We start from the raw sequence: 18,311 nt of genomic DNA on the forward strand, positions 1-18,311 counted from the left end.
ATCACATAGAATTTTCGTGCAATAGTGTGACAAAAGATAAAGAAATAAAGCAACATGTGTATAGGATGTGAGTAATGTCTATTTGAAGACATAAAGCATATGATTCCGGGCAAGAATCGCTTCCTTCAAAGTCAAGAGAGACTTGAAGTGCTTGCGTGGTTTCCCGAGAAAATACGATTGAGTGCTTGTAAAGAAACACCGAAAGGCTTCTTTTAATTAATAGGATAAGGGTGGCTTATCTTCAACCGAACGTCGATTCTTAACATAAGACCGAACGTTGGATGAAGTACTTGTGAGACCGATGTGGTCTATTGAACAAGTAGGTTGGATATATTTTGCTGTAACTAAAGATGTTATTGAAATCTCAAAAACACAAACAAACTGGATCTTTGTGGGAAGAAATGCCTTGGTTTTAGACAATTTCATAAAAGACCACTCAAAAAATAAAATGAGATTTCATCAGATAACAAGTAAGATCTTGAATATAAAGATTCACCGTCAATTCATTGTTGGTGTTAGATTTTGGGTTTCACTCAGCACGTGGTGTACGTATCTAAGATCATAAACACAGATTTTATGCAACCATAAACCCCAGTAGTAAAGACTGAGAGTCTCAAGGGTTACAGTGGTGAACCGAAAGTAGATGGAGAAAGTAAGGAAGGTGGATAATGAACCGAAAGTACCTCTGCTATATATATGTGACAAAGCAGAAAACTCTTAACTCATGTGAGAAGAGAAAGGTAGCTCTGACTTGAGTGTATTTTAACAGCCTGATTGGGAAGAAACGATAGGTATTAATCGAATCATTAAGGCCTCGCTCTTAGTCGTAGAGGCTTCGGTCGACATGCAGCAGCATGCTTCTAGGGACTCTTAACTAGTTCAGATGTAAAGAATCATACATGCCTTAGCTCCAAATTATGTTGCACTGAAGTATATGGGACCTAATTAAAAGAACAAGAAAACAAACACACCGCACAAACAAAACAAACAAACCAAACAAAAAAAAATGTTTAGAAAAATATTTTTGGAGTTTTTGAAATTTTCTGAAAAATAATAAAAACAGAAAGGTAAAGGAAAATATTTGGATTTTCGAAGATTTCTGAAAAAAAAACAGAAAAATAAAGGAAAATATTTTTGGATTTTCGAAGATTTCTGAAAAATAATAAAAACAGAAAAAGAAAACAAAAAGAAATTAACACAAAACACTCTAAAAATAATAATAAAAGAAAATGAAAGAGAAAATAGAGTATGAAAATAGACTTAAAAGAATAAACAAAATGTACAACCGAAACCAAATCTTGAAAGAATGAAGCGAAATAAGCCGAGCGTTCGGTTCATTTCGGTTCCTTAAAATTCTGGAGCCGAAATAGACCGAGCGTTCGGTTCATTTCGGTTCCCGAAAATTATGGAGCCGAAATAGACCGAGCGTTTGGTTCATTTCGGTTCCCGAAAAATCCGGAACCGAAATAGACCGAGCGTTCGCTCTATTTTGCTTGTCTAGATTTTAGAGAGAGATTTGAGGATTCGGTACCAACTCTGCTTCCATCATTCCCAAACCTTGTAAAATTTTATTGAAGCTTGCTTCTGGTAAGGCTTTAGTGAATATGTCAGCCAATTGATCAGAGGACCGAACGAAATGTACTTCCACATTCCCATCTTCCACATGGTCCTTGATGAAATGGTATCTTAGTGCAATATGCTTTGTCTTTGAGTGTTGTACTGGATTGTGGCATATCCTTATCGCACTTTCAGAGTCACAATAGATAGGTATTTTCTTCATACTTAGCCCATAGTCTCTTAGTTGGCTTTGTATCCATATTACTTGAGAGGTACAGGATGCTGCAGCTATATACTCAGCTTCGGCTGTTGAAAGTGACACACAGGTTTGCTTCTTGGACTGCCAGCTAACAAGTTTACCGTCAAGGAATTGGCATCCACCAGTTGTGCTCTTTCGGTCCAGACCACATCCTCCAAGATCGGCATCAGAAAAGGCTTGAACAAAAAATCCAGATCTTGCAGGGTACCAAAGACCGAGAGAAGAGGTTCGCTTCAGATAACGAAAAATGTTTTTCACAGCCACCATGTGAGGTTCTCTTGGATTTGCTTGAAACCTGGCACAATAACAAACAAAAAACATAATGTCTGGTCTACTAGCCGTTAGATACATAAGAGACCCTATCATTTGACGATAGAGTGTTACGTCAACAGCAGGTTTTTCCAAAGATGGTGTTAACTTTGTGCCAAACACCATAGGAACCTTCACTTTCGACTCTCCCGTCATACCGAATTTTGCCAGCAAGTTCTTCGTGTAGGCCTCCTGGTTGATAAAAATACCTTTTGGTCCCTGTCTTATATTCAAACCAAGGAAAAAATTAATCGGACCCAATGCGCTCATTTCAAATTTACTCTCCATCAACTTCCTGAATTCAGCTGTTAAGCTAGGATTCGTGGAGCCGAAGATGATGTCATCGACATAAATCTGAACTATCATTAGATGTTCGCCTTCTTTCTTTCGGAAGAAGGTTGGGTAAACCGAACCTTGCTTAAATTTCGACATTTTCAGAAAGCGAGTTAAAGTTTCATACCAGGCCCTCGGTGCTTGCTTCAAACCATATACAGCTTTATCCAGCACATAGCAATGATCAGGGTATTTCTCGTTCACGAACCCAGGTGGTTGCTCAACATACACCGTTTCTTCTAGTTCTCCATTCAAGAAATCACACTTCACATCCATTTGGAAAACTTCGAAGTTTTTATGAGCAGCATATGCCAGAAAAATTCTAACTGATTCCAACCTTGCTATCGGAGCGAAGGTCTCCTCATAATATATTCCTTCTTCTTGGCAATATCCTTTCACCATCAACCGAACCTTGTTGCGAATGACGTTTCCCTCTTTGTCCAATTTATTCCTGAAGACCCATTTTAAGCCGACCACCGAAGCATCCTTTGGAGTGGGAATCAACCTCCAAACTCGATTACGTTCAAACTCATGGAGTTCATCTTGCATAGCTTGTACCCAATCAGCATGATCAAGTGCAACATTAACTGTCTTCGGTTCGACTTTGGATATAAACGAATTAAACATACATAATTCAACCTTAGAGAATAATGCAGTTTGTTTCGCTTTCAATTGAGAACGTGTTAGAACTTTTTCAGATGATTCACCAATTATTTGTACTTTTGGATGGTCCTTAGTCCATTTCGTTAAAGGATGGTAATTAGGGTCATAAGTTGGATCCAACTCTGCGTTTACTTCTTCTTCAAGTTCTGATTGATCACCTTCGTCAGTTGTGTTCTCTTTCTCCCCCTCAAATGGCGAAGTGTAACCCGTGTCAGGTTCAGAGTTTTCATCCTCTGTGGGAGTTGGTTTCTCCCCCTCGATTGGACTATCATTGGTTGGTGTTGGAGTTGGATTCTCCTCCTCGGCTGGACCTTTACGGGTTGAGGATGGAGTTGGATTCTCCCCCTCGAAGGACATTTCAGTTGTCTTAGGTGCAGATGAACCCTCCCCCTTGAACATCGAGCTGTTGTTTGGAGAGTCAATTGAGGGTTGACCGCCAGTCGGTTTAGGAGGTTCATTTTCCATTTCTTTTGCAGCTTCATCTATGATCTTTTTGAGATTGTCGATTTTATTGTCTGCTGCTTTCGCCTCGGAGTGTGCAGCCTTCTCAGGTTCATCAAATAGCCTTATGTACTCTTCAAACAGGTTGGAAATTGGAACCGAGACTTGTCCTGATTCAGGAAACATTTCCCCCAACGCACTTTCGGTTATTTGAACTTTCTTCATATAGTTATCATCAAAGGTTACATAGTATGTGTCTTAAATTCGTTTAGAACGTTTGTTCAAAACTCTGTATGCCTTTGAAGTGAGTGAATAACCAAGAAAAATTCCCTCATCAGCTTTGACGTCAAACTTGTTTTGGTTCTCTTTGGAATTAAAGATGAAACACCTTGAACCGAACACGTGGAAAAATTTCACGTTGGGCTTTCGATTGTTCAGAATCTCATATGGAGTGATTGAGAATCTTTTGTTGAGCAAGGATCTGTTCTGATTATAGCACGCGGTTGCAACTGCATCAGCCCAGAATTATAGCGGAAGAGAAGCGAAGCTTAGCATGGTTCGGGCTGCCTCACATAAAGAGCGGTTTCGTCTTTCAACAATCCCATTCTGTTGTGGTGTATAAGGGGCCGAAAAGTTGTGAGAAATTCCCTTTTCAGCCAGAAAATCCTCGAATCTTTATTCTTGAATTCAAGCCCATTATTGCTTCTGATGCTCCTCACCAGCTTTCGCAGCTGCACTTCCACTTGCTTGATGAACGTCTTCAACTTGGGAGTTGCGTCTGATTTCTGTTTAAGAAAGAAAACCCAGGTGAAGCGTGAAAAATCATCTACTATGACAAGAATGAACTTACTACCACCGAAGCTTTCGATAGCCGAAGGTCCACATAAGTCAATGTGCAGAAGTTCAAGAGCTTCAACAATCTTTGTATTGATTCGTGTAGGATGGCTCTTTCTGCTTTGTTTTCCCATCTCACACGCTGCACACAGATGTTCCTTATCAAACTTGAGAAGAGGAAGACCTCGAACGTGATCACCAAGCACCAACTTATTAATGTCTTTGAATTTTAGGTGCGATAGCCGTCGATACCATAACCAGCTTTCATCAGTGTTCGCCTTTGACAGCAGGCATATTGCTGGTTTTCCTCAAATTGGATTGAGATTTAAAGGATACATCTCTCCCTTGCGTTCAAACTTCAACAGAACCTTTTTGGATTGCTTCTCAATAATTTCTAATCCCTCATCATCGAATGAAACCTTCAAACCTGTTCCCACAACTAATTGTGATACGCTAATGAGATTATGCTGCAACCCTTCCACATAAGCTACTTTTCGAATCGAGAAGTCTCCGTTGGTTATCATTCCATATCCTTTGATTGTACCATAAGAGTTATTGCCATACTTCACACATCCACCATCTTTTAGGGACCGAAACTCCCTCAGCTCTTCCTTCCTTCCTGTCATGTGACGCGAGTAGCCACTGTCTATGTACCATTCGTCATCGAACTGCTCTTCACTAATCACCTGCAAATTCAAGCAGATTTAGGAACCCAAAGTTTCTTGGGCCCTGGTGAGTCCTTCAAAGAAAAAGGAATTGCAGTAGAAATATCAACCAAATAATTTCTTTTTATTAGAGTCGATTGATCTTTTCTTTTGATGGTATACACCTTGATTTTGGTTTTATCTTGTTTAATTTTTGGTGTATTCGATGGTGTTTTGTTAGATGGTTTTGGAATTTTCTTTTGAATCCTAGGGTTAGCTGACTTTTTCTTATTATTGAAATCAGAATCTGAGTCAAGCTTTCCCTTTCCTTTAATGTCCTTCACCGAATTTGATTTTCTTTGGGAGTTGGAAGGACCGAAACTTGACTTGGGACCGAAAGTAGACGTTCGGTTGTTAGCCTTGACGTTGGGACCGAAGCTAGACGTTCGGTTCTGCATGCTTGTTTTGGAACCGAAAGTAGACGTTTGGTTCTGAGCTTTGGAATAGTAGGAGCTTGGACTAAAATTCTCTTTTTCTTTTAGCTTTTCCTTTCCTTTGCCAATTGATTCTTTCTTAGGAGGTACGTAGTTGGGATTTTGATATTGCCAATAACGTTTTCGCTCATTCATATTTTTCATGTATCTTTGATTTCTTTGGTGTTTCTGTTCAGCTAACTCCTTCTGAGATTTGTGGATATTGAAGCTAGCCTTTGGATTTTCCTTTTGAGTTTCGGTTGTCTTGGTAGGAACATTCGATTTTCTCATTGGTTCTTCAGGGATCTCTTTTGTTCCACTTGTGCTTGGTTTGTCGAAACTCGAGGGTTTGTTGATAGGTTCAGCAACATATCTTCCTTTTACCCTCCATGAGGTTTGCTCAGATAAGCCGATGGTTTCATCTGTGTTATCAATAGGGGCTGACCAGAAATAATCGTCGCACCCTTCAGCATTGTCTTTGTCGACCAAGATTTTCAATTCTGCTGTTTGTTTTGTAGTGACCCCTGTAACAGTATATACCTGATTCGGCACAGTTTAAACCTCATGATAAACCATTGCTTTCTCTTTGAGTTTCTGTGGCTTGTGTTGGATTAATGTCTAAGTCCATAACTATATTTGGTATGTACTTGACCCGACCCGGCATGGTCCACTTGGGTTGCACTTCACCGGAACAATTTATATGGATAGTCTTTTGAGAATAGTATATTTATGATTTATATTAATATATTATAAGTTCTAATATATTAATATGGAATCATATTATTTAATTAGTATTGATCAAGAATTAATTTAGAATTAATTAAGTGATCAAAAAGAACTAATTAAATATGGACTCTTATATATATGGAATGGGCCAAGTTCATTTAGGTTGGGCTAAGCTTTCATGGATGGTCCATGGAGCTTTTAACCCATGGATCCTATGTAAATGAAAGGTCATGGGTATTAGGGTTTACATGGATGTAACCCTAATCCTCCATAATATATAAAGGGGTCCTTGGCTCACAAAATTAACACAAGTGTGTGAAAATAAGAGTGGGCCGATTTTAGTGTGCATACATATTCTCTCAAGTTCTTCCAAGGTGTTTTGGTGATTTGTGATTCCATTTGAGGCTTCCACACTATTGGGGCTAAGCTCTTAAAGCTTGAAGACATCAAGCTACATCAAAAGGTATGTCATCTAACTAGAACTTTGTAGTATAGGTCCTTCATAATATGCTAGTTAGGATGAAACCTTGGAATAGTTAATATTTGCATGTATAATAGAGAAAACATAGATCCAAGGTTTATAGGGTTGCATGTACACCATAGGAGTGTTAGAATGCTCAAAACCCAACAGTGGTGTCAGAGCCATCGGTTGTTTTCTGTTTTATTGATGCAAATGTTTTATTTTCAAAGTTGGAAAAAAAAAGAAAAAAAAAACATGACGTTTGTCAAATTTTAAGATAATTACTTGTTTTTGTGAAAAACTAATTATTTATAAAATTTGAATCATTTGCTATATGAGTTGAATTAGTTCAAATTTAGTAAAAGATAAAATGATATGATTATTTTATTAGTTTTAAAAGTTTGATCTAAATAGTTTTTTGAAACATCCATAACTTGTTCTTAAGTTATGGAACATGAAAAGTTTCATTCTAAAACAAGTATTTAACTCCATAAGTTATGGAATCCAAAAGTTTTCAAGAGTTACAAAACTTGCCCTCAAGTTTTGGAATTTGGAAAAAGTTTTTTTTATGATAAAAAAAAAGAATTAAATTCTAAAACTCTTGGGTTCATAACTTAAACAATTAATTAAATGGTTTTAATTTTGAATTTAATAATTGGAATTATGATGTTTTTATTGGATAATTCAATTAACTCTTATGGACTTTATTAATAGTTAAGTAAAGCGTTTAATTAAAAAAGTATTATTAATCCATAAATATATGGTTTTAGTTTAATTAAATTAAAAGTCTAGTTTAATTTATAGATTAAACCACCAGGTATTTTAAATGTCTAAAATACACCCTTATACTATTATAATATTAAAAGTTTAATATATTATATGTATAAGAGCAAGTCGTCTTACCATTAGTAGGCCTCATTCACGAAGTCGGTCTATAAGGTGGGTATAAGGTTACTGCCTATAAAATGACAGTTTAATGGGTGTCCACTCTCACTCACCGCTTCCTTGACCGGTGGAGGGTCGTTAGCCGAACAGGTAGGACAAGGACTGTAATTCTCCCTTCATTATAAGTATAATGATAAATACTAAGTAACTAAACACTTATAAATTCCTAATGTTAGTTACTTAGGAAAATGTGAATAAGGTGCTAATCCATGAAATTACACTTTGCACTTTGTTTAAGCTGTTAGTGGAGCGTGTGTGGTTAACCGGCACACTAACCTGGACTTAACAAGGTAGGCAAAGGGTAACTTAATGTTTATCATAGTATCGTTGGAGCGTGTGTGGTTAACCGGCACATCGATTGAGGGGTAAATATTAAGGGTACCAAGTATATTTGCATGGTTACTTCACACCTTGTTTTGTGATCCTCGGCATCCCAGTCACAAAACCTGAAGGGCACACTCGAGATTGAAACATGCCATTGAAAAGTTCAATGAATCTCAAAAGAATCTAGGAGTTTCAAAACCAATTAAAACCTAAAAATACATTTCATTTATCTTGGTGGAAATTGGTGAATCGTCATTCGCCTACCTTCAAATATTTTATAGCTTGGATTACGACATCCCTCTTCCAAGTTATAAAATAGTTTGTTGGGTCCTAGCCTTAATATATCATATTTTTGTGTTATATTAAGGACTTAAATCAACTTTAAGTGAATTTCTCCCATTGTTGATGTCTGGTTTAGACAACAATGATCTTCCCAAACCAAGCTTTCCTAATGAATATGACTTCCCGAGTTTGGCTCATGGAAGTCATACTTCTCTTCCTCCACCTCCTCCAATTATTCTCCCGAACCCACAAGTTCAAGGTCACTCAAGCCCTAATGGCAAGCAAGTTCTATGTGTGATCACATCTTAGAGATGACGTCACATATTGACAAGCCGGGAGAGTTGGGTGTCAAAGTCTTGAGAAAGTTGGATGTTCAATCATTTTCTAAGTCACATAGTGAGTTCCTTTGGGACTACTATGAAACAGACTATGACATGAACCTTAATGATCATATCTATTTGCTTGGTGCTGCTGAATCAGCAATGATTTGGAACGATAGTAAAGCAAATTTGATTAGAAGATCAACTTCCCAAAAACTTTATGGACAGTGACAATGGTGACACTGGAAATCCAGAAAAAGCATTCTCTTCCCAATGGAAAGGGATTGGCCATAGCTAACCCGGTTGACCAAATGGTAAAGAGAAAGGCTAAGTCTGAGATAGTCCCATTACCAAAGGGTCCATATGTTTATTTTGCCAAAGGAAGGGGCGTTGATTGCAAAGCTGCCAAATTTACCTAAGGATGTTAAAGTCAATAAGTTTGACTCTACATCAGGTAGAGCCCATTATCTAACTTTGTTAAGTTCTATTCTGAGATCCTCATTACATGATGTGACTGGGTCACATGTTGATGTTTTAAGAATCAAAGAATAGAGAGAAATCTTAAAGGAAGTATATGCTGATTCTGATCGCGAAGGTGGATTTCGATCGCATCAGAATTTTGAGCAGTTGCTTAAGAAGTTATGATATATTGCTAAGGAATAGATAACAACAATTTTCCATGTGGATTGTAAGGATAAGTTTTTCCGCAAAGTTTTAAAATAAAAGAAAATTGTTTAATTTTATTTATTTGAAGTATCCTTACAATGGCATTTGTGGAAAATTGTTGCTTATATGATTCCACTGACAGCAATATTGGAAAATGGATTTGATTATTTCATCTGTGGTAGTGTCTAAATTTACCAAATCAGGAAAGTTCCTCATCACCCAAGTTTCAATTGGACCGAAACTTGGAATCATGCAAGTTGAATAGTATGATGAATGAGAACTTTCAAGCATTGGAAAATCAAGACTAATTACTTGTTCACATGGATGTGTGAGTCAAGTGAAGGACTAAAGGGATCGAGTACACATTCTTGTGCACTGGTCATGTCCACCACAAAGCTCGTTAAGACTATTTGATTTACTAAAGTTTAATAAATATTGTTATACTTACAAGTTTAAGTATAATTCTGAAACATTGGAAAAGTCTCAATGTATGGCAGAACGAATGTGAAGAATCAAATTAGGCAGAAAGATAAAAGTTTCTCAAATCTGAAAAGATGGGAGAGTACTTTATTATCATGTTTGTGATCAGCTTAATGATTTAGAAATCATATCACAATTAGTCCTCTAAAGGTCATCTTAGTGCATTCTTATGACTAAGAAGAGGAGTCATGAATTGTTGAAATGGTTAGATCAGGAAGATGAGTCATACTTCGTTCCAAAACAATTCTTAGAGTCATACTCTAAGATTGTAACTTGAGTGACATATCTTACAGAAAGGCTTAAAACACTTGTCAAATGTAACAGTAAAAGTGTCCTACTCTTGTACATTTGAAATTGGTAAGTTGTGATGTTTTGGATAAAACAAAGACCAACTAAGGCCAATTGTGTGAAGTGTTTGTCTTGATAAAGAATCTGCACTATCTCTTGAATATTTGGCAAGATAGTCTTATATGTCAAGAGGATAGTGGGAGTCTTAAAGATCCTAAAAAGAATTTCAAGAACTAATCAAGAATAAAACCTGAGGTTCTTCACTAGCACACGACTTGAGGTTTATAACCTATCGTGTTGACATATTCTGTGCCCATTCCAGTTAAAGTTGGCTTTGCATAGGAGTTCTGAAAGTTCTCAATTGGTTGCATAACAACTTGGAAGCAATGGCAGGCCCTGTACTGCCAGGTGGCAAGAAGTTAAGATTTTATAAGTTCAGTCCATATGAGTTTAGATTTGTCATTATCCTTGTCTTGTGACTATGGTTTTGACGATTCACATGGATAAGAACACATACACCATAAAATATAAGGGTCATAAGGTTTCTCTCCGATTCATGAAAATGATGGTGAGGAAACACTTCCACCAAGTAGATTTGAAGCAGATGGCAAAAGGTCTAAACAATTGAGACTATGATTCCGGCATCCCTTTTCATAGTTCTGAAATTGTTTAGACACACATGCATGCTATCTAAGGAAAGTTGTATGATTTTGATAAAGTTTTATCAAAGCATCTCGTATCAAAAATCTGAACTTTGGTAAGAAAGTCAATAAAGTGTTGATTTCTAGAAGTCCAGCTGATTTCTGAGTACATGTCAAAGCTAGTGGGAGCATAAGTGTTTTGCTAATAATCATCATGTTAGTGGGAGCATGATAATTATTGTTAGTGTTGCAAGTTAGCAATGTTAATTATAGAAAACAAAAGTTTTAATTCGTGAGGCTGCTGGGATTGAAAAAGTTGTTTTGCTATAATTAAGGTAGAGGATATACTTCATTTCAGTTCTAAAGGCTTAGATTGAGACCTTAATCATCTTTAGTCAAGAATATATATATGAATTTCATGTTGGATTGGTTCAACTTAAGGAAATTCTATATATTGCGTTCTCAAAATTCGATTATGATTACGGCATCCCTCTTCATAGTCAAATTTTGAAAACATGACAAATAAAAATATTGTAGCAAAAGACTGGTCTAGAATCATGTCTTTATGTGAGACATCATGAATCGTGTACCATTTGCTTTGGGTACAGGATCGATTGCATGTGCTATAATATTTGTCATTTCTAAATTTTTCCAAATGCCCAGAGGCATTAAGAAGGGAAAAGGTCTAGAATTGGATATGACTAAAATGATTAAGCAATTGTCGAGGACAATCTGAGGTTTACTAAAGATTGGTTGCTCAGGGACAGTTGGAAGTATAGTGCTAATTTTGGAAGGACCATATTGACATATTCTGAAAAGAGGCATCTCTTATTCAGAAGTGATAGTCAAAATAAGAATATGGAGTTGTCTCCATAGGTGGAAGTTATCTGTGTAAGATTAGAAAACTTAATGCAAGAAGCATGTCCAAAGCAATGTACTTTAAATATGAGACTTAGTTTCCATGGAGTTGATCTCCATTGGAATACCTTATAATGACTGTTGACAAGTCTTTGTGATTTTGTACATATTCATTACAGGAGGGTCAGTGTATATAAGTTTAAAATCTAAACAGATTTCGATAAATGATAGGTATTTGAAATTCTCATATTTTTCGATAAGGATTTGGGAGTGTGAAATTAGAATCATTGAAATTATGTTCAATTGGTTTATTTCACAAAGTAAGGATCATAGACAAACATAGAGTGCATACTTGGTGTATGGCAAAGCTATTGTTTAAGAAAAACATAGTGTACATGCTTGGAGCATGGGACAACTAGTGTTTTTAATTCAAGTATAAAGTTGATAAAACCGAAACAATGAATAATGAGTAATCAGTATGGTGATAAATAAAAGTGTTTATTTATATTCATAGGGTTTGATACCATATTTGATTCATTTATTCTTGTGTTTCACTTTGCATGTTTTGACTTCCAGAATAACTAAGTCGCTCTTCCTGAATGATTAAGTTATTCAAACCATCCACAGTCGGTCATATGTTGGAAGTAGATATGAATCAAGACTGTCATGGGTTGGTTTGTAGAGGTCCAAGTTAGTGGACAAAGTGGTGCTACAACACTCATGAGTGCTCATAAGTTCTGAGTATTAGATTCAACCCGCGCTCATTTGAATCACTTCATGGATTTTATCACGAGTGATCATGAGACGATAATATCTTATATTCTTCAAACCTAGAAATATAAGTTGTTACTATGAGTTGGTTATACATTGATTGCACGAAAACGCATTTGGTAACTCGATGTTATAAAACGTGCCTTTGTGTATGATTCAACAAGTAGTAGAACAAGCCATATGAGTCGAAGTTTATCCATTCCTTTCACCTTCGGGATAAAAGCGATATCTATGGGCCCCTCGATGATTTAGCGATGACACATGTGAGTGCTTGGCCAAGCCAGGACTGATTTGATTTGTTCAATTAGTCAGTCATCATAAATCGAAAATCGGGAAACAACAAATGGACAGAGAGAATGATTATAATCCATGTCTCAGTCCATATGATATCTAGAATGGAGGAAGATATGATCCCTTATCTAATGGACAAGTCATTGACAAGGTCAGAGTTCGACAGCGACTTTAAGAGCTACGATTGCCAGTTAGGTTTTGAAGTCATACTCAATAATAGTTTTAGACTTATCCAAGTGGGAGACTGTTGGATTAATGTCTAAGTCCATAACTATATTTGGTATGTACTTGACCCGACCCGGCATGGTCCATTTGGGTTGCACTTCACCGAAACAATTTATATGGATAGTCTTTTGAGAATAGTATATTTATGATTTATATTAATATATTATAAGTTCTAATATATTAATATGGAATCATATTATTTAATTAGTATTGATCAAGAATTAATTTAGAATTAATTAAGTGATCAAAAAGAACTAATTAAATATGGACTCTTATATATATGGAATGGGCCAAGTTCATTTAGGTTGGGCTAAGCTTTCATGGATGGTCCATGGAGCTTTTAACCCATGGATCCTATGTAAATGAAAGGTCATGGGTATTAGGGTTTACATGGATGTAACCCTAATCCTCCATAATATATAAAGGGGTCCTTGGCTCACAAAATTGGCACAAGTGTGCATACATATTCTCTCAAGTTCTTCCAAGGTGTTTTGGTGATTTGTGATTCCATTTGAGTCTTCCACACTATTGGGGCTAAGCTCTTAAAGCTTGAAGACATCAAGCTACATCAAAAGGTATGTCATCTAACTAGAACTTTGGGGTATAGGTGCTTCATAATATGCTAGTTAGGATGAAACCTTGGAATAGTTAATATTTGCATTTATAATAGAGAAAACATAGATCCAAGGTTTATAGGGTTGCATGTACACCATAGGAGTGTTAGAATGCTCAAAACCCAACAGCTTGTCCTTTGACAGGCGAGCGTATTCAACCGAATTTTCAAATATGAGGGGTTTCTCATTCTCGGTTTCGCTTTTCATAAACTCAGAGCAATCAACCACGTCTTCCACTGAGATTTCGCTCATCTCACTTTCCTCATCAAATTCAGACGTATTTTCTATGTTCATTTTATTTTCTGAAATTAATTTAGCGTTCGACGAATCAAATAATTGAATGGTCTCGGACTTAATTTTTAACCTATCATTTTCATCTAAAAGATTTTTGAGCATACATTTATGTTCCTTAGAGTCAATGAAGGTCTCTATCTTGTCCAGTCCGATTTTGTAAGCGATGGATGTCTCTTTTGAGGACAATATTGATTCACATTCAGCAATGACCTCATCCTCATTAAATTCAAGGAAGGGTAAGATCATCTTATGAATCTTTTTCCCTGTTTCACAATTTAAGTGCAATTGAGCAATATTAGTATATAAGCGCTTAGCAATTAAACAAAAAAGATTCCTTTGTTTTAAAAACTTTAAATTGTCTCGTTGCAAATAAATACTTTCATCCCTAGCCCTATTTAACTCCGCCTCCGTCAGCTCAATCCACATCCTTCTCTCCTCACTCTTTGAAGACACCCTGCTGAGTTGGTCAGTTAGGTTTCGCTAAGCGAGTTTGCATGAGACTACCACTTAAGTTAGAAAATTTAAATTTTAATTCACTTAATTCTTCTTCATAATTTGTTACTGGAACTTTAAGTGATTCAAGGATGGATTGTACCTTTTGGATCATCCGATCACAGTCGTTGATCTTCTCACTGACGGGCTTGGCTGCGAAGCACTTGTCCTCAGTTAGGTTCGGCTCCTTACTCTCACTTTCGGTTGATCTACCAGCTGTAACCACCAAACATCTTCCAACCGAACTTGCATCCCTCGCCACATAAGCTCTTCCATGCGTGGGATTTCTCACCTCTTCATCCTAAGAATCGGTTGACCAGACTTCAACGCCACCGAATTCATCCTCATCTGCATTTTCCTGCACAATCAAGGCATTCATTGAACTGTTAGTGGCCTTCTTTTTCTTGATCTCTTCCAACTTTCGCATGTAGTACGCCTCATCATCTTCACCATCTCTTTTCTCAGCCATCTTCCTCAGCATGCAATCTTTGGCAAAGTGGTTCTTGCCATAACAGTAATTGCAGTCGAATCCAGAGTCTCCTACAAGCTTGCTCTCCTTCTTGTCTTTATCCTTTTGAGAAGTATTCTTCGCTTCATCTTTCACCTTCTCAGAACTGTAGCTTCCCTGCCAGTTTCAGTTTTTATTGACAGGAAATTTCCTTCGTGCAAACTTCTTTGGATTGGTGACCATCATAGCATATTCTTCGCTTGTAAGGTCACACTCAGACATATCCGACTCCTCCTCTTCTGCTGCAACGCTTTTTCCTTTTGAAACAAGGGCTAATGATCCCACACCCGAAACTACCTTCGCTTCCTTGGTTACCACACTCTCATGGGACTTAAGTATTCCCACAAGTTTTGCTAGTGAGTAAGATTTAAACTGTTCATGTGCTTTCACTGTTGAAACCACAGCCATCCATTCTGGTCTCAAACCATTCATGAAGGTTACCTTTTGCTCGATCAACTTCCTTTCTATACCATGCTTGATCATCTTGCTTAGGAGATGATTGAAGCGATCGAAGGTTTGTATCATTTTCTCTTCTGGTTTCTGTTCGAAAACACCAAATTCTGAGAGCAGCAAGGTTTGAATAGAGTGTTCTAGATCTTCATCGGTTGAGTAGAGTTCCTTCAACCTATCCCAGATTTCTTTAGCCGTCGTGTATGAACCCACTAACCGAAAGGTGTCAGATTGCAAAGCGAATCTGATCATTCTCATGGCCTTCACATTACATAACAACTTGTCAAATTCTCATCCTGCGACATTTTATCTACGTCCGCCACCAGCTTATTATTCTTTTTGACTCTTCACAGTCGTGTTATTCCAAAGTGAACAAACGGCCCAAGCGTGATGGCTTCCCAGATGAGATAGCCATTGTCTTCAGATCCAACCACATAATCTTCAAAGTGATGCGCCCATACTTCATAGTCTTGTGTGTAAAGAATGGGAACCCTTGTAGTGGATCCAATGATGTTAGAGATGTTGATGGGATTAGTTTGAGAATCTTCTTGAGACATGGTGAGCCTTTCCTTAGAACCGCTAGAATCAGACATGTAAACTTGATACTAGGGTTTTATCAAACACCATAGTTACCGTCGACAGGAAGAAGACGGCTTATTTATATTCGATAAAAGCGGAAACCCTAAAGAATTCTTAATACAGAAGGAATGTGTATAGATCACACAGTCTCCTGCTCTGATACCAATTGTTAGAACAACGTTCTATCAGGATCGATAGATTCTAAGGAAATAAACAATAAAAGATGTAATTAAGAACACAGGAATGGCTTTAAAGATGTCGTATGATTAAAGTTTAACACCTCAGAAGAGATCGATTAAGAACTTCGACTGTAGAGGTGTTTAGGGTTACAAAACAATAATAATGATAATCAAGAATGTATCTAATGCATACATGCATGCACTATTTATAGTTTAACCCTACTAGATAATCACGGATGAACAGGCCCAATCCGGATATACAAACTAAGCCCATGACGCAACACAATAATACCCAATACTTTCATTTACTCTGATATTCTCCCCCTCGAAAGGATGCTCCCCCTTAACATTCGAAGGAATATACATGTGCTCCCCCTCCACATGTGCATCTATTATACTTTCGCCATTAGCAGATGTATCTGATGTGATTGTCGAATCATCAGTATGTTTTGAAGATTCAGGAATTTGATTATCAGCAGCATTTACTTCAGCATCTGCAGCCCTATCTGGTACACCAAAAATTAAATCATAATCAAGATCAGATGAATTATAACTTTCGGACTCATCATTTGATTCATTAAGAATTGGTTTTTGCTCGAAATGTTTTTCAACTTGTTTCACATAGTAATCATGAAAAGTGAGATTAAATGTCTCTTTAACTTTTCGTGTTCGTTTATTTAAGACTTTGTATGCAACCGAGTTAGTTGAATATCCCAAAAATATTCCTTCATCAACCTTGGCTTGAAATTTCGAAAGATTATCTTTGAGATTCATGATAAAACACCTGCAACCAAAAACATGCAAGAATTTGACATTAGGTTTTCGGTTATTTATGATTTCATACGGAGTTATATTAAAACGACGATGAATAAAAGATCGATTTTGAGTAAAACATGCTGTCAAAACTGCTTCTGCCCATAGACATTGAGGAAGATTCGCATATGTCAACATTGTTCTTGTTGCTTCGCAAAGAGACTTATTCCTCCTTTCCACGACACCATTTTGTTGTGGTCTATATGGTGATGAGAAATTATGCGAAATTCCATTCTCAGTTAAGAACGAATCAAGCACATTGTTTTTAAACTCGGAACCATTATCACTTTTGATTTTTCGAACTTTATTCTTTAAGGTTATCTCAATTTTCTTGATAAATTTGATCATTGTTTGAGCGACTTCAGATTTTAACCTGAGAAAATACACCCAAGTGAATCGTGAAAAATCATCTACTGTAATCAAAATGTACCGTTTCTTGTTGAGAGTTTCAACAGTTGAAGGTCCACAGAGGTCAATATGAAGAAGTTCCAATGGTTCAACAATTTTCGAGTCTATGACAATTGGATGTCCTTTCCGATGCTGTTTTCCTTGTTCACAAGCTTCACATAAAGTATCATTGTTAAATTTTAGAACAGGTAATCCGCGAACAAGATCATCTACTACCAACTTATTCAAATTTCGAAAATTTAAATGAGATAAACGTACCATAACCAGCTAACATCGGATGATGCTTTTGAAAGTAAACAAACTAAGGGTTTTCCAACAATGGGTTTAATGTCGAGAGTGAACATATACCCATATCTTTTTGATTTGAGCAAAACTTCGCTTGTTTCAACATTGGAGATGATACTTCCTTCTTCGTTAAACACAACTTGATTACCAGTGCCCACAATAAGTTGTGAAACACTTATCAAATTATGTTGAAGACCTTCTACATAAGCAACACGATTTACAGTAAACCGTCCATTCGTTACTTTCCCGTATCCTTTTACTTGACATTTGTGATTTTTTCCGAACTTCACAACACCTGCATTTTCCAAACATCGAAAATATCTCAAATTCTACCTTCTTCCAGTCATGTGACGTGAGCAACCACTATCAATGTACCATTTCTCATCATATTGCTCGTCACACAGTACCTGCAATCATGAAAAGAATTTAGGTACCCAAGGCTGTTTGGGTCCTTGGTTATTAGTTTGAAAAAGTGAATGAAATTTAGAACCTAAAGTCCAATTTCGAACTTTTGTTTTAAAAGTATCAATTAAGTCAACATCATCAGTTAAAGATATCGAAACATAATTTTTAAATAGTTTTGGACTTTTGCTGACTTTCTTCGTATGTTTCTCAGTGTGCCTGTCCTTTGGAATTGGTTGCCATTTTTGAACTGGAGTATCTGATTCTTTCGAAGATGAACTTCCAGATGAAGTATCATTCAAATACTGTTCATAGCCCTTTTTGATTTCATGTTGAGAATAATTTCCTGATAGATACGTTTTCCCTTTTTCCTCAAGCCAATGATTGATGTTAGCCATCCCAGATGAACCTTTTGTGTACGAAACTTTAGTAGCTTTGTGTGTTGATGGATTCGGAAAATTTGGTTTTTGTGGAGTAAACTTTGCAGATGTTTTGGA

This window comes from Lactuca virosa, chromosome 2 (assembly GCF_052849685.1).
Source record: "Lactuca virosa cultivar CGN04683 chromosome 2, Lactuca_virosa_CGN04683_v6, whole genome shotgun sequence".
Classification (NCBI taxonomy): Eukaryota; Viridiplantae; Streptophyta; class Magnoliopsida; order Asterales; family Asteraceae; genus Lactuca; species Lactuca virosa.